Consider the following 24,159-nt stretch of genomic DNA (forward strand, 5'->3'; position numbering starts at 1 on the left):
TAGAGTAACCAAAACAGCATAGTACTGGTACAAACCCAGGTAGATAGACCAATGGAACAGAATAGAGAGCCCCAAAACAAGGCTGCACACTTCCAACAATCTGATCTTCAACAAAGCTAACAAAGCAATGGGGAAGGTATCTCTTATTCAATAATGGTGCTGGGAAAACTAGGAAGAAGAAAATGCTAAAAAACTTAAAAACAAACAAATAAATACCACAAAACCCAGAAAGATGGGAATATGTCAAAGAGAAACAAGAGCCTACTGAAAAAGTTTCCAGTGGCCAAAGCCGGAACAATTTGATCAGCGAGACAAAGTACATTGGATTATAATGTAAATGTAAATTAAATATTCATGAGTCTATATTGATAAAAATGATTGAATAAATAAATATATGTGGGAGATGAGACAAATCTCCCAGATAGAAAAAATGTAAATAATTTATGCAGATACTCCAACTTCAAGGGGCATAACTTGTTAAGGTGGGTTGCACACAGCGACTTTCTTCCAAAAAGTACAGTATAAAAAGGGGCAAAAATGTAATTTTATAGTGGGGAAATCTGACAAATATTAGCTCAACTGTTGATCAAAATCGACACCAATAGTAAGTATGTTGATAATACATACCCTTGATACAATGTAATGAAAATTGTCCTTTACCTGTGTGATTTTCCTCCCCCAAACCGCAATATAATTATAAGAAAAACGTGACAAATTCCAATTATGAAACATTGTACAAAATACACAACCAGTACTAAAATGTCAAAATGTCCAGGTCATCAAAATCAAGGACACTCAAAAAGAAGAAACTGTCACAGCCAAGTGGAGTCTAAAGAGATAGGGCAACTAGTAAGAAATGTGGTAACTTGGGCCTGGCACTGTGGCTCATGCCTGTAATCCCTATGGGGGATTACACTTTGGGAGGCTGATGGGGGGGGTGGGCAGATCACCTGAAGTTGGGAGTTTGAGACCAGCCTGAACAACGTGGAGAAACCCCATCTCTACCAAAAATACAAAATTACCTGGGCATGGTGGTGCATGCCTGTAATCCCAGCTACTTGGGAAGCTGAGGCAGGAGAATCACTTCAACCCGGAGGCAGAGGTTGCAATGAGCTGAAATAGTGCCATTGCACTCCAGCCTGAGCAACCAGAGCTAAATTCCATCTCAAAAAAAAAAAAAAAAAAAAGAAGAAAAGAAAAAGAAAAAGAAAAAAGAGAAAGAAATGTGGCCACTAAATATGCAGTATTTTAAATAGAATCCTGAAACAGAAAAGTAACATTAGAGAAAAACTAAAGAAATCTGAATAAACTATGAGTTTTAATTAGTGATAATATATCATTATTAGTTTATATAATATAATAAATGTACCAAACTAATGTAAAGATATTAATAATAGGGGAAACTGGATGCAGAATGCCTGGTAACTCTATACTATCTGCAATTTTTCTGTAAATTTAAAATTGTTCTAAAAATTATTATTTTAAAAATACAGTGAGATATTGTAAGACTTACACTGGAATAACTATAACGTCAAGATGGAATATGGTATAAATTGTTGCTGAAAATATGGAGCATATCCTTTTTTATTTCTTGAGGTGGAGTCTCACTCTGTCACCTAGACTGGAGTGCAGTGGTGCGATCTTGGCTCACTGCAACCTCCACCTCCTGGGTTCAAGTGATTCTCCTCCCTCAGCCTCCTGAGTAGCTGGGACCACAGGCATACACCACCACACCTGGCTAATTTTTGTATTTTTAGTAGAGACAAGGTTTTACCAGTCTGGTCTCAAAGTACTGAACTCAAGTGAGCCACCCACCTTGGCCCCCCAAAGTGCTGGATTACAGGTGTGAACCACTGCAATCAGCCAAGCATTTCTATATCTATGGATCTATGATATATCGTTTGGCTCTGTGTCCCCATCCAAATCTCATGTCAAATTTCAATCCCCATATGACAAGGGAGGGACCTGGTGGGAGATGACTGGATCATCTGGGCCATTTCACCCATGCTGCTCTTGTGACAGTGAGGGGGTTCTCACGAGATCTGGAAGTTTAAAAGTGGCAGTTTATACTGCATGCAGGCTCCCTCTCTCTCCTGCTACCTTATGAAGAAGGTGCCTGTTTCCCCTCCATCTTCTGCCATGATTGTAAATTTTCTGAGACCTCCCCAGACATGCAGATCTATGAGTCAGTTAAACCTCTTTTGTTTATAAATTATCCAGTCTCAAGTAGTATCTTTATAGCAGTATGAAAACAGACTAATACAGAGTATTGTTACTAACAGAGTGGACTTCTACTACAAAGGTAGCTTGAAAATGTGGAAACAACTTTGGAACTGGGCAATAGGAAGAGGTTGGAACAGTTAGGAGGGGTCAGAAGAAGACAGAAAGATGTGGGAAGTTTGGAACTTCCTGGAGACCTGTTGAATGGCTTTGACCAAAATGCTGACAGTGATATGGACAATGAAGTCCAGGCTAAGGTGGTCTCAGATGGAGATGAGAAACTTCTTGGGAACCAGAGCAAAGGTCATTCTTGCTACACTTTAGCAAAGACAATGGCAGCATTTTGCCCCTACCCTAGAGATCTGTGTAACTTTGAACTTGAGAGAGGTAATTTAGAGTATTTGTTGGAAGAAAAGTCTAAGAAGCAAAGCATTCAAGAGGTGACCTCACTGATTTGGAAAGTGCTCAGTCATATGCATTCACAAAGAGTTGGTTTGAAATTGGAACTTATATTTCAAAAGGAAGCAGAGCATAAAAGTTTAGAAAATTTGCAGTCTGACCATGAGGTAGAAAAGAAAAACCTATTTTCTGGGGAGAAACTCAAGCTGGCTGCAAAAATTGCTAAAATAAGGAATCAAATGTTAATTGTCAAGGCAATGCAGGAAATGTCTCCAGGGCATTCCAGAGATCTTCAAGGCAGCTCCTCCCGTCACAGGCCTGGAGGCCTAGGAGGGAAAAATAGTTTCGTGGACAGGGCCCAGGTGCCGGCTCCTCTGCGCAGCCTTGGAACTTGATGCCCTTCATCCCAGCCACTACAGCTCCAGTTGTAGCTAAAAGGGGCAAACATACATCTCAGGCCATTGGTTCAGAGACTGCGAGACCCAAACCTTGGCAGCTTCCATGTGGTTTTGGGCCTGTGGGTGTGCAGAAGATAAGAGTTGAGGTTTGGGAACCTCGGCCTAGATTTCACAGGACGTATGGAAATGCCTAGATGTCCAGGAAGAAATCTGCTGCAGGGGTGGAGCCCTCATGGAAAACCTCTACTAGGCAATGCAGAGGGGAAATGTGGGTTTGGAGTCCTCACACAGAGTTGCCACTGGGGCACTGCCTAGTGGAGCTGTGAGAAGAGAGCCACTGTCCTCCAGACCCCAGAATGGTTGATACGCTGACAACTTGCCCTGTGCATGTGGAAAAGCTGCAGACACTCAACACTAGCCCATAAAAGCAGCCACAGGGGCTGTGCCCTGTACAGCCAGAGGGGCAGAGCTGCTGAAGGCCTTGGGAGCCCACCTCTTGCATCACTGTGTCCTAGGTGTGAGACATGGAGTAAAAGGAGATTATTTTGGAGCTTTAAGATTTAATGATGGCCTCACTGAAGTTTGGACTTGCATAGGGCCTGTGGCCCCTTTGTTTTGGCTGATTTCTCCCATTTGTAATGAGAACATTTACCCAATGCCTGTACCATCATTATATCTTGGAAGTCCCCACTTGCTTTTGATTTTACAGGCTCATGGGTGGAAGAGACTTGCCTTGTCTCAGATAAAACTTTGTACTTGGATTTTTGGGTTAATGCTGGAATGAGTTAAGAATTTGGGGGACTGTTGGGAAGGCATGATTGGTTTTGAAATGTGAAAAGGACATGAGATTTGGAAGGGGCCAGGGACTGAATGATATGATTTGGCTCTGTGTCCCCGCCCAAATCTTATCTTGAATTGTAATCCCATGTGTTGATTACTATAAAATTACTACCTGAGACTGTTTTTTATAAAGGAAAGTCTCATAGTTCTGCATGGCTGGGGAGGCCTCAAGAAACTTACAATCATGGCAGAAGACAAAGGGGAAGCAGGCGCCTTGTGGGAGGTGATTAAATTGTGGGGGCCATTTCCCTCATGGTATTCTTATGATAGTCAGGTAGTTCTCATGAGATCTGATGGTTTAAAAGTGACAGATTCCCTGTGTGCACTCTCTCTCTCTCCTGCCACCATGTGAAGAAGGTGACTGTTTCCCCTTTGTCTTCTGCCATGATTGTAAGTTTCTTGAGGCCTCCCCAGCCATGCAGAATTATGAGACTTTCCTTTATAAAATACAGTCTCAGGTAGTAATTTTATAGCAGTGTGAAAATAAACTAATACACTGTGTATCCTGAATACATGTCATCAAAATATGTGTACCAAAATGTACATAGCAGCACTATTTTAAATGTCCAAAAATTGAAAACGATCAAAATGTTCATCAACACTGGAATGGATAAATATATATTCTTACCATTGAAAACATGGTAATCAGAATAAACAGTCTAGAACTAATCACAAAAATATGACAAATCTCAGAAATATAAAGTTGGTAGAGAAAACCAGATATACGAAAAGGTACATCCCATGTTATTTATATATTGTACAATAGGCAAAACTACTGCATGGGGAAAGGGCACAATAATTGGGAGGAAGCAAGAGGGGAACCTATGACGGTTTGGTAATGTTCTGTTGCTTGATCTGGGAGTGCTCATCACATGGGTGTGTTCAAGTTTAGAAATTTTTTTATCTGTGTAAATTGGAATATAAATATATTTTGCACATGAATCTGATGTCAGTTATTGGGCTATAAATCCCTTTGCTACATTTGTGTTTTCAATTTCTTTATATTTTTCAACAAAAGCTCATTTTAAAGTAACTATTAATAGTAAAATTTTTTCAAATATACCCAAAGGGAGATAATATGATGAAACCTGTGGACCTATCATAAAGCTTCAATAATTATAACCTTTGCCAATATTATTTAACCTTCCTTTTCCCCTGGTATATTTTTAAAGCTCTTTAGTATGTTACAATTGGCTTACAAGAAATTGCACATAATTGTTGTATAAAATTTGATAAGTTTTGACATATGTATACACCCATGAAAGCCATAATACATAATCAAGAAATGTAAGTTTTCCTCACCACCCTAAATTTTCTTGTGCCTGTTTAGAATTTTCTCTGCTCTGGCCCAACCATAACAGTTACTACGGATTTGCTTTCTGTCACTGTAGATGAAATTGCATTTTCCACAGGTTTATATTAATGGAATCATATAGTATGTACTCTTTCTTTGTCTGGCTTCTTTTACTCTGCATAATGAATTGTGATTTACCCATGCTAGTGCATGTATCAATAGTTCATTCCTTTTAATTAACAAGTAGCTTTCCATTGTATAGAAATGCCAAAATTTGCTTATCCATTCATATGTTGAGGGACATCTGGATTGTTTCCAGTTTGGGCCTATTAGAAATAAAACTGCTATGAGCACTTTGTATACACATAGATTTCCTTTTTTCTTTGATAAACACATAGGAGTAGAATGAGTAGACTATATTTACCATATAAATTTAAATCTATACACATTTAAATCTATAAGAAACTGACAGACTGTTTGCCAAATGTTTTACCACTTTACAGTTGTTCAGCATATGAGAGTTACAGTTCCTCCACATCCTTGCCAACACTTGGTAAAGTCAGTCTTTTATCATATTAGTCATTCTACTAGGGGCACAATGTTATCTCTTCATGATTTTAATTTCTATATCCTTAACTTTAAAAAAATCAACAAAAGATTTGAGTAGAATTTTTACCTAATAGAATATGCTAGCGGCAAATAAATACAAGAAAGATGCTCAACATTATTAGACATGTAATTGAAATACTGTAATATTCCTCCTTTTCAGATTGGCTTCTTTCACTTAAGCATTATGTGTTTGAGATTTCTCTGTGCCTTTTCATAGCTTGATAGTTCATTTATTCTTATTGTTAAATAGTAGTTCATTGTATGGTTATGCCAAACTTGCATATTCATTCACCTACTGAAGGACATCTTGGTTGTTTCCAGCTTTTGGGAATTATAAATAAAACAACTATAAATGTTCACATGTAGGCCTTTTTGTTTTGGTGGATGTAAGTTTTTGAATGAGATTGCTGGATTGCATAGTAAAACTATGTTTAGTTCTATAAAAAATTGGCAAACTTTCTTCCATAGTGAATATGATATATGACTTTTAAATTATAGAATTCTAAGTATTTTTATCTTAACTTTTTTTCCTCTTTAACCCATGCTATTTAGAAATATCTTTATAGGCCAGGCACAGTGGCTCATTCCTGTAATCTTGGCACTTTGGGAGGCTGAGGCAAGTGGATCATCTGTGGTCAGGAGTTCAAGACCAGCCTGGCCAACATGGTGAAACCCGTCTCTACTAAAAATAAAAAACTAGCTGGGTGGTAGTGGCACATACTTTTAATTCCAGCTACTTGGGAGGCTGAGGCAAGAGAATCGATTGAGCCTGGGAGGCGGAAGTTGCAGTGAGCCAATGTCACACTACTGCACTCCAGTCTGGATGACAGAGTGAATCTCTCTCTCTCTCTCTACATACACACACACACACACACACACACACACACACACATATATACACACACACACATATGTATTTATGGTCAGTCTTTTATCATTTTAGTCATTCTACTGGGGGCACAATGAGAGTAGAATATTTTATATATATATATAGAGAGAGAGATATATATACACATATATATCTTTATAATTACTATATGGACTTATTTTTTTTCTTTTTCTCATTAATTTTTTATTTAGTTAGATTGTGGCAACAGAACTTGAAGCTTCTTTGAAATTTATTGGGAAATGTTTTACAAAATAGTATGTGGTAAATTTTTATAAATGTTATGTGTGTGTATATTCTAATCATTTATATAATTTTATATATTCTGATCATTTGGTATAGAGTTTCAATACCATTTAGTATATATATATGGTGTTGAATCAAGCTTGGTACACCATATAATATTATATGTGTTGTTGAATCAAGCTTGGTACTTACGTGTTTTCATTTTTTATATGCTTACTAATTTCTAAAATCTATGTCATCTATCAATAATCAGGAGATGTGTTTTGAAACCTAATACTATAAAGGTAGATTTTTTAATGTCTCCTTAATGTCTTTTACTATTTCAGTATTACTAATTTATTTCAAGCTATTTTTACTGGTGCACTCTAGTTTAGAGTTATTGTATTTTCTGAGGAGCTGACCTTTAAACATTATATAGTGAGCATATATTTTTCTAATATTTTTTCCTTAGTATTTACTTAGATCAGCAATGTAGCCAGTTTGGCTTTCTTTTTGTTAGTATTTTCCTGTTATATGTTTTCCTACTTATTTACTTTCAAATATTTTATGTCCTTATATTTAATGTATCATATGAAAGCATATAAATGGATTTTTTCACCTTAACTAATAATTCTTCTTTTCAAATGTAGTCAATTTATAATTTTTGTGGCTATTTACATATTTGGATGTATCTTCTATTTGTTGTTTCTTTTTTTTTTTTTTTTTTTTTTTTGAGACGGAGTCTGGCTCTGTCACCCAGGTTGGAGTGCAGTGGCCGGATCTCAGCTCACTGCAAGCTCTGCCTCCTGGGTTTATGCCATTCTCCTGCCTCAGCCTCCCGAGTAACTGGGACTACAGGCGCCCGCCATCTCGCCCGACTAGTTTTTTTTGTATCTTTTAGTAGAGACGGGGTTTCACCGTGTTAGCCAGGATGGTCTCGATCTGCTGACCTCGCGATCCGCCATCTTGGCCTCCCAAAGTGCTGGGATTACAAGCTTGAGCCACCGCGCCCGGCCTTTGTTATTTATTTCTATGTTGCTCTCTCTCTGCTACAGTATTGTTGTTTATTTCTTTCCTTTTATTCTGAATCAATTGCGTTTTATTTTTAGTATGTCTATTCCCTTTTTCCTCCATACTGGTTTAGAATTTGCACTTTATTTCAGTCCTTTTCATGGACACTATTGAAAATTTACTGTGCATATTAAAGACTCTGGCCTAATCCAGGGGTGTCTCAGGTCCAAGGCTCAGTGTCCTAATTGCTCTGTTGCTACAATAACTGTGGTTATTGTTCACTACCCCTAGCTCAGGCCTCAGTTTATAGAATTATCTTGGACTAGTTATGACACATTATTTGCCCAGATTTTTTTTTAAAGAAAAGAGAATATCTTATGAAGGTGAGTATGGGATCTTGCCAATTCCCCTTGAACATTTGATACCATTCAGAAGAACATTTACTCTGAGCAAATGAAAACTCAAGCAACCATACCTCAGCAAAACTGGTAAGCAACATTGCATTCTGCAGTGTTTCATTAGTTAAAGGTAGTTTTATTAGGGACTGACTCTTGGGCAAGCCACCATGTGCTACTAGAGATAGAAGCAATTAATAGATGCTTTATTACATGGCGTTTGTGCCCTTCTCAATTAACTGTAGACATTCTTGATTGAAGAGAACTTGGTCATTAGCTGTGAAACCACTTGACTTTTTTTCTGCCAATATTTATAGCGTTTATTTCTTTTTCTTGTCTAATTATATTAACATTTCCAAAGCAATGTTAAATAATTGTGTTGATCATGAGTATCTTTGACTTGTTCCAGATTCTAGAATTATCATTGATATATATACTGTTGGCTCTTGGCTTTAAACTAAATATAATATTAAAAATGTATGATTTTTAAGTAGGAGACCATTCTTGACATTTATTTTTGTGCTACTTTGGTTACTTTTTAATTAAAAAAATCAATTAATTGATTATTTTTATTGTGGTAAGAACATTTAACATGACATCTACCCTTTCAACGTATTTTTAAAAATATAAAACAGTATTGTTAACTATAGGCATGATGTTGTACAATGGATCTCAAAAATTTATTCATCTTACCTAAGTGAAACTTCATACCCACTGCATAGTATCTCCCTGTTTACCCCTCTTTCCAGCCCCCAGCAACACCGCCATTCTACTCTCTCCCCTAATTCTACTCTCAATAGACTCTATGAGTCTATTTTATTTCACATATAAGTGGAATCACATTGTATGGGTCCTTCTGTGACTAGCTTAGAATCATGTCCTCTAGGTTCATTCATGTTTTTGCATATTATGGGATTTTCTTCACTTTAAGGCTGAATAATATTCCTGTATATGTATGTACCATATTTTTTAAAATCAATTCACGACCAGGTGGTTTCACTGGTAAATCTACCAAACGTTTAAGGAAGAATAAACACCAATCCTTCTCAAACTCTTCTAAAAATATTGAAGGATAGAGAATACTTTCAAACTTATTTTATGAGGCTAGCATTATCCTGATACCAAAGCCAGATAAAGATACTAAAAGAAAACTATAGGTCAATATACCTGACTAACATAGATGCAAAATACTCAACAAAATATTAGCAAACTAAATCCAATTGCACATTAAAAGGATTAGGCACCATAATCAAGGAAGATTTATCTGAGGGCAGCAAGGATTCTTCAACATAGGAAAATCAATTAATATGATATACCACATTAATTGAACCCCAGAACTACTCATTAGCTCAGTATATGCAGAAAACATTTGAAAAAATTCAACACCCATTCATGATAAGAAGGAAAACCTCTCAATAAATGAGAAATGGAAGAAAATTACCTCCGCTTATAAAGACCATATATGAAAAGCCCACACCTGACATTATACTCAGTGGTGAAAAACTGATGGCTTTTCCTATAAAGATTGGGAACAAGGCAAGAATGCCCATTTTCATCACTTTTATTCAACATGGTACTGGGAGTTCTAGCCTAAACAATAAAGCTCTTGTTTTTTTGTTTTGTTTTTACATTTCTTGCTAAGGATTCAGAATAATAATAATTTTCCCCATGTAAACCTTGTGGGTTTAAAGGGTCAGAAATTTAGAGAGGGCTTGAACCAATTACTGGGCACCCACATTGTGACCTGAGGTTCTTTCATATTCCTGAGGACATGGAGGTTTGCTTATATGTGACCAAGGGCAAAGAGGTTTAGAATATTTTAATAACAGGTAGTTCCCAAAAGAATTATTAGGGCCAATGGAAAGTTTTCATCTTTTATCTACTATGACAATTATCTCTCCGAGGTTCTACTTCTGCTGTAAGCCACTATCATTCTTAAATTGGCCAGAATATTTTGTCACCCTTTGAAGCAAATACTTTATAATGTAAATCATATGCAAACAATATCATTACCCTTCAGCACACCAGATCTATTTCCTCTTATTCACTGGTTTTACTCTCAATTCACCTGTGATCTCTATCCCAGGGTGGAACATCAAGATTTCTAAAAGTAAATGTGGAATCCATTGAAGATTTTATTAGTTTTTGCCAATAAAATAAAGTAGTTTGAAATAACGACACTGTATCATCCAGTTCCATAAATTTTACTTTGCTACATATGAAAGCAGATTTTAGGTGCCTGCTATGAAAAGAAAGGTTGTATTACAACAGCGTGTATGTCTCACAAGGCTCATAATCACATTACATGTGCATGTGGAAGGTAAATACTTTGAAGCAGCCACCAGTTAGCTCTTTTAAACTTTTCTTTCTGGAAAAAAAAAGTTAAATGTTCTGAATTTAAAGATCTTTAAAATTTCTTATTTTTATTTCTAATTTAAATTTTAATAACTTTTTTTTTTGAAAATTCAAAACTTGAGTGTCACCCCAAAAATAACCAATTATGTAGACAGTCACCTTTATATTAGTTACAATTATTACCAGGGGATTTTATATCAGGGAATAAAAAGTTGCTTCCAAATCTTAGCTATTGTGAACAGTGTGGATAGTGGATTGTTTGTAACTCAAATTATAAGTGTTTGAGGGGATGAATACCCCATTCTTCATGATTTCACATTGCATGCCTTTATCAAAACATCTCTTGTGCCCCATAAATAGATACAATTTAAAAAATTTTTAAATAATAAAAAATTATAAAAAAGGTTATATGAATTTATGAATTTCAGTTCATTTTCATTTTCTCAAAATATGAAGGCAATAATATTCATTTTTAGTTAAGTCTTATAAACAAACCATAACCTGGGTAAAATATTTGGTTTGTTGAAAAGAACAATGACTTTGCATCTAAGGGTCTCAAGTTTAAAGCCTGGTTTTGCTACTTACCAGTCATCTCTGGTAAGTCACTTAACCTTTCTTATGTTTACATTTCCTCATTTGTAAATGTGGATGATGAAAACTACTCTGCAAATAGTTTAAAACTTTATAATAATATATGTAAACATTGACATAGGGTCTTTGAAAACACTGAAAAATACTGTTATTATATATGTGTTTATAATATCTGAGGTTGCTTATGCATTCTTCAGTTTACACCACTCTTGGTAAGTTTGACATCTTTATACATGGAATGCCAGCCCTAAAAAAGACCTTCAAAATTATTGAGTTGCCACTAATCCCTAATTTTTCAGTTGGGGAAACTGTCTCTATCTCATCAGAGCTATTGAATGGCACTTATAGTGAATTAATGCTACTGCTAGTAGTAGTAGTAGAACTCAAATCCCTGGCTCTAATTCCTCCACCCTTTCTACCTGACTGCCAGTACATTTTTCTAGTTTTCCTATAGAATAAAAAAAAATCAGGTGATTAACTTTTTCCCCTCATAGCCTCCACTCTTCCTACCTAGTGGAATTATGTTCAGGTCACTCAGTAGGGACAGTTGGCTATTAGCTAGAAGATAGTTTTGTGTTTGTTTCATTGTTTTGTGTGTTGTGGTCAGTCAAAGCTCAAAGATTACGTTTTGTGATCATTTTCTTAGTTTTACTTTTTCTTAAAATATTAATTTGGAAGAATTTAAACATGACGAAGATCAGTATGCCCTCTAGCTTTCTACTGAAAAAGCATTAGTGATCAATTTTCTAAAATTTCACTTTGAACTGAAAATCATGAGAAAATCAGTGCTTTTATTCAAGATCTTTAGTGTGGCTCATCTAGAGATAATACTTTATTACTGTGTGTTTGATTTCATAAAGTTAAACCTGCAATGAAAATACAGTTTGTCCTTTTAGTAGAGAAGTCACATTATGTGTTGAGTATTACAAAATGGCTTTTGTTAGAACCCTATTTCTATTCTGAAAGACCTTGTAATTCTGATTTGAGATTGTAAGGCTTCCCATCTGTTTGCTAACTCATTGGAACACTTGCAATATCTATGTATGAGAGAATATCATTGCATATGAACCTTTTTTGAAGGAGACATATCACAAATTAGATAATCATTTCCCATTTATAAAGACAGATGATCTGAGAGGTTGATTGTAGCTGTCCTTATATATCCAACTGTGTGATCATAAAGAGAAGAACTGTGGAAGTGTCCACTAGATGCATTAAAGAATGTGAACTGAGTCTTACCAGTTTAAATGGGTGACTGTTCTAACTTAATTCTCCATATATAGTAAATGAGTAAAGGAAATATACTTCATTAAAAAACAAACAAATCTAAGTTTATTAGAGAAATAAAAGCTAAAGAAATTAATATTACCACATTCAAAGCATGAGGATAACACCATATTGGAATTCAGGGAAAATTCAAGTCTAGCATTAATAATTTGGATCATATTTCTTACATTAACCTTAATTTTGCTAACATACTCTGTCTCCAACATATTATTGAAGAAACACCAGTTGCCTATTAACATTAACAATGTTAATATATAGTTTGCTTACTTCCTAATAGTATCACTGATAGAATCAAAAACTAGATCAATGGTAACTATTAACATTAATAATATGACAGAACTGTAAATCGTTATAACCAAAAGAGGTTGGCATGAGAACAAATGTAAAAAGAGCTTGAACAAATGAAATTTTAACAGGGTTTTTTAATGCTCTAATTTTAGCCTCTGAACTGATGACAATCACATTCACCTGAGAAAATTTATAATAGATGTTGAACCAAGCATTTTTAAGAGATCTCTGCCAGCAAATAATGTATTAATCTCATTTAATTCTCACACACTCTGTGATAAGCACTATTCTACTTTACAAATAAAGGAACAGACTCAAAGAGCTCAAATGATTTACTCAATTTTGTGCATGTAGGATTTGAGCAAAGTCTAATGAGCTCTGTAGCCCAAAGAGTAAAAGTTTGAATTATGTGAAGAAAATAACTGTGATAGTAAGATGGCAAGAAGTTTAGTTAACTTTTAAGTGATAGCTTTTTAAAATTCCCCCAAATTCCAGCAAATTGTCTTGTTATCTTTAACATTCTTTTTGCATTCTTTTCTTTCACGTCTAAGCTTCTAGATTTCAGAACATGTCCTGTCTAGTATTGTTTTCACTTCCTCACCACCAGTTTACTCCTCTTCTTATTGCCATCTGTCTTTTTGCTTCTGCCATGACTTGAAACTGCTTCATCTGCAGATGAACAGTGATCATTAATTTCTGAATTCTACCAGCTCTTTTCAATTCTTATTCTTGCCTAACTTGACCCAGGTAGTACTTAACTCTTGAGATCCAACTTCCTCTGGCTTCACCAGACTGTGGACACCAATTGGTCAAATTTATGAGAATAATCTGTACTTCATTTTTATACATTTTATACAGAATTTCTTCTCCCTTATTCTGATTACACCAAAGCTATTTCTTTGGTGGAATAGCTTCTCCCTGACTTCATTGACTTAGGGAGTTGAGTTTACCCAATCAGACAATCACAGTGATTGGTCTAAGAAGTGGGCAATCTGAGTGAACTGGTGTTTTCTTTGAGATTTTTAAATAATGAAGCAAAAAGAGAAGCACCTCATTTTTCCTCCAGGCCACTAAGCTGGAAAAAAAGTCTAGGTCTGCCAACAGTCATCTATCACCACTCCCTCCAAATAGAAGTCTTTCTCTCTCTCTCTCTCTCTCTCTCTCTCTTTCTCTCTCTCTCTCTCTCTTTCTCTCTCTCTCTCTCTCTGGGTGTAAGTATAAAGAAAGCCATTTGCAGATAAACAAATTGAAGCCAACATATAGAGAAAGCTGAAACTAGAATTGTAGGGAGAGTAAAAAATGTGCTTTGGACACAGTATTTGGCCCTGAATCCTTTTCTGTCCATCCCAGTTTTGTCAGTGACAAAGCCCATATTTGTTTAAACTGGCTACAGTTATGTTTCTTTATTTGCATTTTGAAGAGATTTGACTTCCCTACCTACTACTCACTGCTATTGGTGTCCTTCTTAGGCCCTTGATATCTGTAGGAAGGTGATAGTCCCAAATATCCTAGAACACTGGAACTGCTAAAAATGATGCCTCACAGCTATGCTGTGATGTGTGAAGGAGTAGGAGAATCTTCTTGGCTCTTTCCCACTCTCTTACCTAGACACGAAAAAGAAACAGCTGGGTTCTCCTGTTTTAGAGTTCCTAATGAAGAAAACTTTGGCTTCTGTAGCTGCCTCTCTTGATAGGGTGCATTTGTGAAGAAAGACTTCTTTAGCCAAAGTCTTGGATAAGCCTTCTCATATACCTCCCTACCAGACTCCTCAGAGAGTCCTGCATACATTTGAGTCCCGGTCCTGCTACAAAAAAATTTATTCTTTTCTCCTTCTTTAAGCAATCCTCCTTATGTTTATGTGGCACATTACTTGGTTTTATCTCTTTGTTCTCTGGGTTCTTCTTCCTAGGGAACTATAATCTGTTCTTTCGTTGCTTTCCTTTAAAGGCTGTTGTCCCAGGGCTCTATGTCTTTAATCCATTTTTATTCCCACTTGGCCTCCTAGCCAGGCAAACTCATTGTGCTCTGTGTTATTAGATACTACCTATAAACAAATATCTTATACATTTTTATCTACAACTCAGGTCTGTGTCCTGAGCTCCAGACCCTAAAATTTACCTACTTGCTGTACATCACCTCCTGAGTATTCTATGAGTACCTTGATTCTACCCTCATTAAAAATGAGATCATCTTCACCTTCTTTCTGTCAACTTCCCCCTCCCACCAGTAGACCATACAATTCATTCGAAACAAAACAAAACTTGAGGGACACATTCTGGATTTTCTTTCTCCCTTCAGATTCGTAGTCTATATGTCTCAAAAATGCATCTTTTTCCTGACTATTCTTCAGCATATTAAGAAAGGCTGGTGGTGTGGGAGGTAAGGGATCACAGATGTCTTTCACATATATTTTTAAATCCCATTTTCTAGATTAATTTTCTTTTTAGCAAGCAAGTGTTTACATTTGGATCTTTAATTTCTCTCAGTTTTTGCTATAATATATAACCTTCCACTTGTTATATGAGAACACTATAATTTTAAGAGGCATCTTGCAGATTCTATTGTTTTATTTTGCTTTTACTCTTTTTTTTCTTAACATTCTGGGAAAATTTTCCCAATGCTTTTCCTAACTGCTTACATAACCACTTAATATATGGCTTTCCATGTCTTAAAAATAACTACTCTTCTAACCAAACTGACCTCCCACCATTCATGGAGGACATGGGTGTGAACCAGAAGCCCAACCCAAGTGTATAACGTTTAGTGCATGTTATAGTGCTCTTCCCACCCTCTTACTTCCCCTTGCCATATTTATAGTACAAAATTTGGGCAAAATACATAGTTTATTATTTAACTTTGTTTTTAAGAGTCTTTTATCTACACACACACACACACACACACACAGAGAGAGAGAGAGAGAGAGAGAGAGGAGAGAGAGAGAAATAAAATAGGAATAATGTTAATATAAGAAATTCTAGAGGGTCAAGGAAAGGGTTAGAGGAAATAAAAAATGTTATTTTACTTTGCAATACTTAATTTCATCATTTTGGGTTATGAGGCTTGGTGGTGTGGTCTATGAACATCGGACAGAGAATAAGGAAAGTTTCTTAACTAATGCTGGCTTTGAAAATGAACTCTGTGGGTGGCCATGGACAAATTACCTGATATCTTCATTTCACTTACTTTATGACTTCTAGTCTACTTGGAGATCATTAATTTAATTGACAGTGCAGCTAAATAAATAATACACCAAGGGTTAGTTGGAAATCCAAGAAATGCTGAGCTTTTTAGAATCATAACATATTTAATTTGTTATTAATAGATCACCTCAAATACCACAAAATGAATGGGAAGATGAACACTATGCAAGTACCCATTAAAAACCTCCCAAAATGCTGGAGGAAATGCCATGAAACTAAGGAATAACTTCTTTGTGGTAGAAAATTTTTATTTCAGAGTATAGACACTGCTTGTGCTGGGTTTCTTAATTTTACTGGATATTATAATTTTCTTGGGCTGTTAGATTTTCTCAATGCAACATTTCTGAGAGCAAATATGATCTGCTCAATTAAATATCTTCTAAAGCTAGATAAATACCTTCCAGCAAGCACATTAACATTCAATATGCTATATTTTACCAGAGGTAAAACATTTGTATTCTAAAACATTTTGTTCTAAAACTTTTTACCCCAGGGAAAAGAAAATACCAAAAATCTGAACTACCACACACAGCTTTGGAATAAGATCAATGGGCAAATGGAATCAGCTTCAGTTTGCACTAATCCTACATATATGTATTAAGGATATGTCTAATGAACTTTAGTCATAACAAATTATAACTAATTTATTTTATCAGTTCACTACTATATTTCTTTCTTGTTTGCTTCTCCTCTTGTCTTCTCTTAATATTTGGTAGAATATATGTTACTGAATATCTAGTTTCAGATTACCTGAGCTCAAACATGGAATTTTTACTGTTGAATACTTTTGATTGTATAGTGTATATAACTAAGCACTTGTTTTCTTATTCGGTGCATATTTAGAATGTAATTTCTGGATCTTTTGATAGGCATATTGTTTTAGTTTGTTTTCTGCTGCTATAACATAATACTGTAGACTGGGTAATGTATAAAGAAAAGAAATGTATTTCCCTCAGAGTTCTGTAGGATGAGATGTCCAAGATCAAGGGGCTGCATCTGGTGAAATCTTTCTTGCTGGGTCCTACATGTTGGAAAGCATCACATGGCAAGGAAGCATGCTTGTGACAGAAAGAATGAGAGCTGAACTTCATCTTTTTATCAGCAACTGACTCCAGCAGTAATTAACCCAATCCCACAATAATGGCCTTAATGTATTCATGTGGGCAGAGCCCTTATAACACAATTATCACCTCTTGAAGGTCCAACTCTTAATGCTGTCACAATAGCAATTACATTTCAACATGAGTTTTGGAAGGAGTATTTAAACCATAGCATATATGTTTGCTATAAAAATGCCAGTTTTCCAAGTGAATGTACTCATTTTTTAAACACCCACCAGAATCATTTGAGAGATCTAATTGTTCAAAATCTTACTACACTTGGTATACTCAATTATTTTAATTTTAGCACTATAATGAATAGTGATACTAAATTTGGTATTAATTTGCTTTAGAACAAATGATATTGAACTTATTTCCAAATGCTTATTGATCATTTGGATATATTACTTTGTGAAGTTCCTTTTGAAGCCTTTTGACCATTTTTTCTTTGTGTTGTATTTATTTTCCATACTCATCAAAAACGTCCCAAAATGCTGGAGGAAATGTTCTATAATTCAGGAATAACTTCTTTTGTGGTAGAAAATTTTTATTTCAGAGTATAGACACTGCTTGTGCTGGGTTTATTAATTTTACTGGATATCATCATTTTCTTGGGCTGTTTGATCAAGTTTGATTTTCTCAGTGCAACATTTCTGAGAGCAAATATGATCTGCTTAATAAAATATCTTCTAAAGCCAGATAAGTGCTTTCCAGAAAGTACAATTTTCCTTCCAGCAAGTATAATGCCCGGTTTATAGGCATTACATATATTAATATTATTATTTTGTCAGATAGATATAAGTTTAATATGTCAATCTTTTATGATAAGTGCTATTTATATACTGTTTAAGAAAGAGGCACCCATCATGACAATAATGTTCTATATTTTCCTATGAAAGTCTTGTTTTACATTTCACATTTAGGTTTTGATTGTCCTTAAATATAAGATTTTTATACATGATATTATATATGGATTTAGGTTAATTTATTTTTATAGGGATATCCAATTGACCCAGAACCACTTATCAAAAAGACATCCTTTATACATTGAATTGCAATAGTGTTTTATCAAAACCAGATAAGTATTTTTGAGTATATTTCTGAACTCTCTGTTTCATTTGTTTACCTTTTGTTGTATTATTTCCTCGCCATCTTAATTATTTTTAGCCTTATAAAAGCTTTGAAATTTGGTAGTATAAGTTTTCCTGTTTAGTTTTTCTTCTGTAATATTTCCTTGACTACATAAAGTCCTTGCATTTCTATGTACATTTTAGAATAAAACTGTCAATTTGCACAAAATAACAGGCTGGGATTTGGATAGAGATTATGTTGATTTGAGAGAGATTGGCATTTTATCAATATTGTGTCTTTCAGTCAACGATGCCCAACTTGTCAAATGGTGCATTCTTCATCTTCTACAGGAGGAGTTAATCCTCGAGGATTGGAACCCAATTCTCTTTGGCAAATGGATGTCACACATGTTCCCTCTTTTGGGAGACTAACTTACGTACATGTATGTGTGGACACCTTTTCTCACTTTGTCTGGGCTACATGACAATCAGGAGAGTCTTCTGCCTGTGTTAAACATCACCTTTTGCAGTGTTTTGTGGTTATGAGCATTCCAGCTTCTATTAAAACAGATAATGCCCCAGGCTGTACTAGCCAAGCTCTAGCTACATTTTTCTCTATATGGAATATTAAACACATTACTGGCATCCCATATAATTCTCAAGGACAAGCCATAGTGGAAAGAATGAATCTCTCCTGAAAAGACAATTGCAAAAGCAGAGGGGGGAAATAGAGACTATGGGACACCCCAGATGCAACTGAATCTAGCATTATTAACTTTAAATTTTTTGAGCCTGCCTGAAGGCCAGATGTTATCAGCAACTGAACAGCATCTAAAGAAACCAGCTGCAAAGACAGACGCAGAACAACTGGTTTGGTGGAGAGATCTGACAATGAAAAGTTGGTAAATAGGTAAAATAATAATTTGGGGTAGAGGTTATGCTTGTTTCTCCAGGACTGAATCAGCAGCCGATTTGGATACCATCAAGACACCTGAAACCTTATCATGAGCCAGATGCCGAGGAAGAGATTCTGGGAGGATTCTGAGGACCCCCCTGGTTGCAACCATGTTAAGACTGACACTGAGTAGGACCCCAACTGTCACAAGCAAAACCCGTCGAACACAACCACCCACCTGGGGACAGATCAAGAAGCTGTCACATATGGTGGAAGAAAACCTGAGGAAAGTGGGACAACCAGTCACAATGAATAATCTAATTGCAGCTATGATAGTGGTGATCACCATTGCCGTGAGTTTTCCTTCAACAAGGGCTGACACAGGGAACAATTATACTTATTGGGCATATTTATCAATCTTGGCTGGCAATAATGCCTTGATGTAATTGCTCTATGACACATTTATACATTCTTTCTGATTTACCATAATAAATCTGCTCCTATAATTGAGGCATACCACCTTCAAAAACCTATTTGTAAACAGAATTGGACCTGGCCAGAAAAAATGAACATGCTTGTTTAGGAAGATTGCATTGCACAACAGGCAGAGGTGCTGCACAATGATTCCTCTGGAATCATTATTGATGTGTCCCCTAAGGGGATGTAGCTTCAATTGCACCTCTCAGTCTGCATGCCATAGCCACACTATGTTCAGCTGGTCTGAACAAAATGGTCAGATGGTAGAAATGGTAAGAAGTATGGCAAGAGTTTCTGTTATCTGGAAACATGGCAGTATAGTGGCACCTCAACCTCAAATGATATGGCCCATTGTAGGAGCTAAACATAAGGATTTGTGGAAACAATTAATGACTCTTACTAAGATCAAAATTTGGGAAAGGATAAAAAAGCATCTAGAATGATACTCTACAAACTTGTCTTTGGATATTGCAAAATTAAAAGAACAAATATTTAAAGCATCCCAGGTACACCTGACCTTAATGCCAGGAACTGGAGTGCTTGAAGGAGCTGCAGACAGATTAGCAGTTAGTAACCCATTAAAATGGATAAAAACACTTGGAAGCTCTGTGATTTCAATGATGATTGTGTTATTAATCTGTGTTGTTTGTCTTTATGTAGTCTGCAGATGCAGATCCCAACTCCTGCAAGAAGTAGCTTGCTGGGACAAAGCTGCCTTTGCTTTTATCACTTTACAAAACAAATAAGGGGGACATATTGGGAAGAGTCCCCAAAATATGGCCATAAACCACCCCCAAAACTGGCCATAAAGAAAATCTCTACAGAACTGTGACATGCTTGTGATGGCCTTGATGCCCACGCTGGAAGGTCGTCAGTTTACTGGAATGAGGGCAGAGTACACCCAGGGCAGAAAACCGCTTAAGGTGTTCTTAAACTACAAACAATAGCATGAGAGATCTGTGCCTTAAGAACGTGTTCATGCTGCAGGTAACTAGTCAGAGACCATCCCTTTATTTTGGCCCATCCCTTTATTTCCTATAAGGAATACTTTTAGTAAATCTTATGACTGGCTTACTGTCAATAAATATGTGGGTAAATCTCTGTTCAAGGCTCTCAGCTCTGAAGGCTGTGAGACCCCTGATTTCACACTCCACACTCTGTATTTCTGTGTGTGTGTCTTTAATTCCTCTAGCACCACTGGGTTAGGGTCTCCAAAAACGAGCTGCTTTCAGGACACACACACACACACACACACATACATATATATATTATTTATTCTTATGTATTTCACAACTTATTATACCAATAATGTAAGGATGGTTCAACTTTAGCAAGCATTTATACTAAAACCTTTCACAATACATTAAACGAGAAAAACCATATGATTCCTTCAATAGATGCAAAATTTAAAAAATAAACTTCTACATTTGCTTAGATTAGGAAAAAAGCTTTAAATTAGGATTAAATCAAAACTTTCTTAATCTGATCAATATTTATCAAAATCTACAAGAAACCATTATATTTAATGATGAAGCATTAGAAACATTTTCAAGAACAGAGCTCTAGGCAAAAACAAGGGTGGGATTCTTGCTGTCATTTTTTCTATAAATATTGTATTATAGGTCATAGCTAAAATAATAAAAGAAAAACAAAGCAAATAAGGAAACATAGGAAATACAAGAAAAAGCTACATAGAAGATACAAGAGAACTTACAACAAGTGCAGAAACCTAATAAGGGAGTTCAGCAAGATTGCTATATGTAAGATCAACATTAAAAAGAATCAGGATTCCTAAACACTAGTAATGATTAATTAGAAAATGTTATAGGTAAATACAGTATTCACAGTAACAACAAAACCTCAAGATATTTTATAGAAAAATTTTAAAATACTATTGAGAACATTAAAGAAGACCTGAGCAACTGGAGAACTATATTATTTTGACAAATTGGAACACTGAATATTCTAAAGATGTTAGTTTTCTCTATATTAATATAAACTTAAGGTAATTTCATTTAGATCCCAAAAGGAGTTGTTTGGGGAAAAATGATAAGCTAATTTTAAAGTTTATAGAGCTAAGAATGAGGAATAGCTAAAGCAATTTTGAAAAAAAAAAAAAGAACCAGGTCAGGATACAGCATGATAAAATACCAAGAGTTTTATGAAGGGATTCTTTAAAAAATAATGTGAACCTAAAATATTAAAACTTTTGACAAATACAAGAATAACACCTTTTTAAAAATTTATTTATTATTATTATACTTTAAGTTGTAGGGTACATGTGCATAACGTGCAGGTTTGTTACATATGTATACTTGTGCCATGTTGGTGTGCTGCACCCATCAACTTGTCATTTACATCAGGTATAACTCCCAATGCAATGCCTCCCCCCTCCCCCCACCCATGATAGGCCCCGGTGTGTGATGTTCCCCTTCCTGAGTCCGAGTGATCTCATTGTTCAGTTCCCACCTATGAGCGAGAACATGCTGTGTTTGGTTTTCTGTTCTTGTGATAGATTGCTAAGAATGATGGTTTCCAGCTGCATCCATGTCCCTACAAAGGACACAAACTCATCCTTTTTGATGGCTGCATAGTATTCCATGGTGTATATGTGCCACATTTTCTTAATCCAGTCTGTCACTGATGGACATTTGGGTTGATTCCAAGTCTTTGCTATTGTGAATAGTGCTGCAATAAACATACGTGTGCATGTGTCTTTAGCAGCATGATTTATAATCCTTTGGGTATATGCCCAGTAATGGGATGGCTGGGTCATATGGTACATCTAGTTCTAGATCCTTGAGGAATCGCCATACTGTTTTCCATAATGGTTGAACTAGTTTACAATCCCACCAACAGTGTAAAAGTGTTCCTATTTCTCCACATCCTCTCCAGCACCTGTTGTTTCCTGATTTTTTAATGATCGCCATTCTAACTGGTGTGAGATGGTATCTCATTGTGGTTTTGATTTGCATTTCTCTGATGGCCAGTGATGATGAGCATTTTTTCATGTGTCTGTTGGCTGTATGAATGTCTTCTTTTGAGAAATGTCTGTTCATATCCTTTGCCCACTTTTTGATGGGGTTGTTTGTTTTTTTCTTGTAAATTTGTTTGAGTTCTTTGTAGGTTCTGGATATTAGCCCTTTGTCAGATGAGTAGATTGCAAAAATTTTCTCCCATTCTGTAGGTTGCCTGTTCACTCTGATGGTAGTTTCTTTTGCTGTGCAGAAGCTCTTTAGTTTAATGAGATCCCATTTGTCAATTTTGGCTTTTGCTGCCGTTGCTTTTGGTGCTTTAGACATGAAGTCTTTGCCCATGCCTATGTACTGAATGGTACTACCTAGGTTTTCCTCTAGGATTTTTATGGTTTTAGGTCTAACATTTAAGTCTCTAATCCATCTTGAATTAATTCTCATATAAGGAGTGAGGAAAGGATCCAGTTTCAGCTTTCTACTTATGGCTAGCCAATTTTCCCAGCACCATTTATTAAATAGGGAATCCTTTCCCCATTTCTTGTTTCTCTCAGGTTTGTCAAAGATCAGATGGCTGTAGATGTGTGGTATTATTTCTGAGGACTCTGTTCTGTTCCATTGGTCTATATCTCTGTTTTGGTACCAGTATCATGCTGTTTTGGTTACTGTAGCCTTGGAGTATAGTTTGAAGTCAGGTAGCGTGATGCCTCCAGCTTTGTTCTTTTGACTTAGGATTGTCTTGGAGATGCGGGCTCTTTTTTGGTTCCATATGAACTTTAAAGCAGTTTTTTCCAATTCTGTGAAGAAACTCATTGGTAGCTTGATGGGGATGGCATTGAATCTATAAATTACCTTGGGCAGTATGGCCATTTTCACGATATTGATTCTTCCTATCCATGAGCATGGTATGTTCTTCCATTTGTTTGTGTCCTCTTTTATTTCACTGAGCAGTGGTTTGTAGTTCTCCTTGAAGAGGTCCTTTACATCCCTTGTAAGTTGGATTCCTAGGTATTTTATTCTCTTTGAAGCAATTGTGAATGGAAGTTCATTCCTGATTTGGCTCTCTGTTTGTCTGTTACTGGTGTATAAGAATGCTTGTGATTTTTGCACATTGATTTTGTATCCTGAGACTTTGCTGAAGTTGCTTATCAGCTTAAGGAGATTTTGGGCTGAGACAATGGGGTTTTCTAAATATACAATCATGTCATCTGCAAACAGGGACAATTTGACTTCTTCTTTTCCTAACTGAATACCCTTGATTTCTTTCTCTTGCCTGATTGCCCTAGCCAGAACTTCCAACACTATGTTGAATAGGAGTGGTGAGAGAGGGCATCCCTGTCTTGTGCCAGTTTTCAAAGGGAATTTTTCCAGTTTTTGCCCCTTCAGTATGATATTGGCTGTGGGTTTGTCATAAATAGCTCTTATTATTTTGAGGTACGTTCCATCAATACCGAATTTATTGAGCGTTTTTAGCATGAAGGGCTGTTGAATTTTGTCAAAAGCCTTTTCTGCATCTATTGAGATAATCATGTGGTTCTTGTCTTTGGTTCTGTTTATATGCTGGATTATGTTTATTGATTTGCAAATGTTGAACCAGCCTTGCATCCCAGGGATGAAGCCCACTTGATCATGGTGGATAAGCTTTTT

At 35.9% G+C, this 24,159-nt stretch overlaps 1 long non-coding RNA gene across 1 annotated transcript in view; it reads left to right on the forward strand.

The window, feature by feature from the left end:
• LOC105465561 (uncharacterized) overlaps window positions 1-20,681 on the forward strand; it is a 44,623-nt gene extending 23,942 nt beyond the window's left edge. The window contains exon 5 of the long non-coding RNA XR_003014364.2: window positions 18,473-20,681. This is a non-coding gene — a long non-coding RNA (uncharacterized lncRNA). The remainder of the gene's footprint in view (window positions 1-18,472) is intronic.
• The last annotated feature ends 3,478 nt before the right edge of the window (window positions 20,682-24,159 follow it).

The sequence above is a fragment of the Macaca nemestrina genome, chromosome 5 (assembly GCF_043159975.1).
Source record: "Macaca nemestrina isolate mMacNem1 chromosome 5, mMacNem.hap1, whole genome shotgun sequence".
Taxonomy (NCBI): domain Eukaryota; kingdom Metazoa; phylum Chordata; class Mammalia; order Primates; family Cercopithecidae; genus Macaca; species Macaca nemestrina.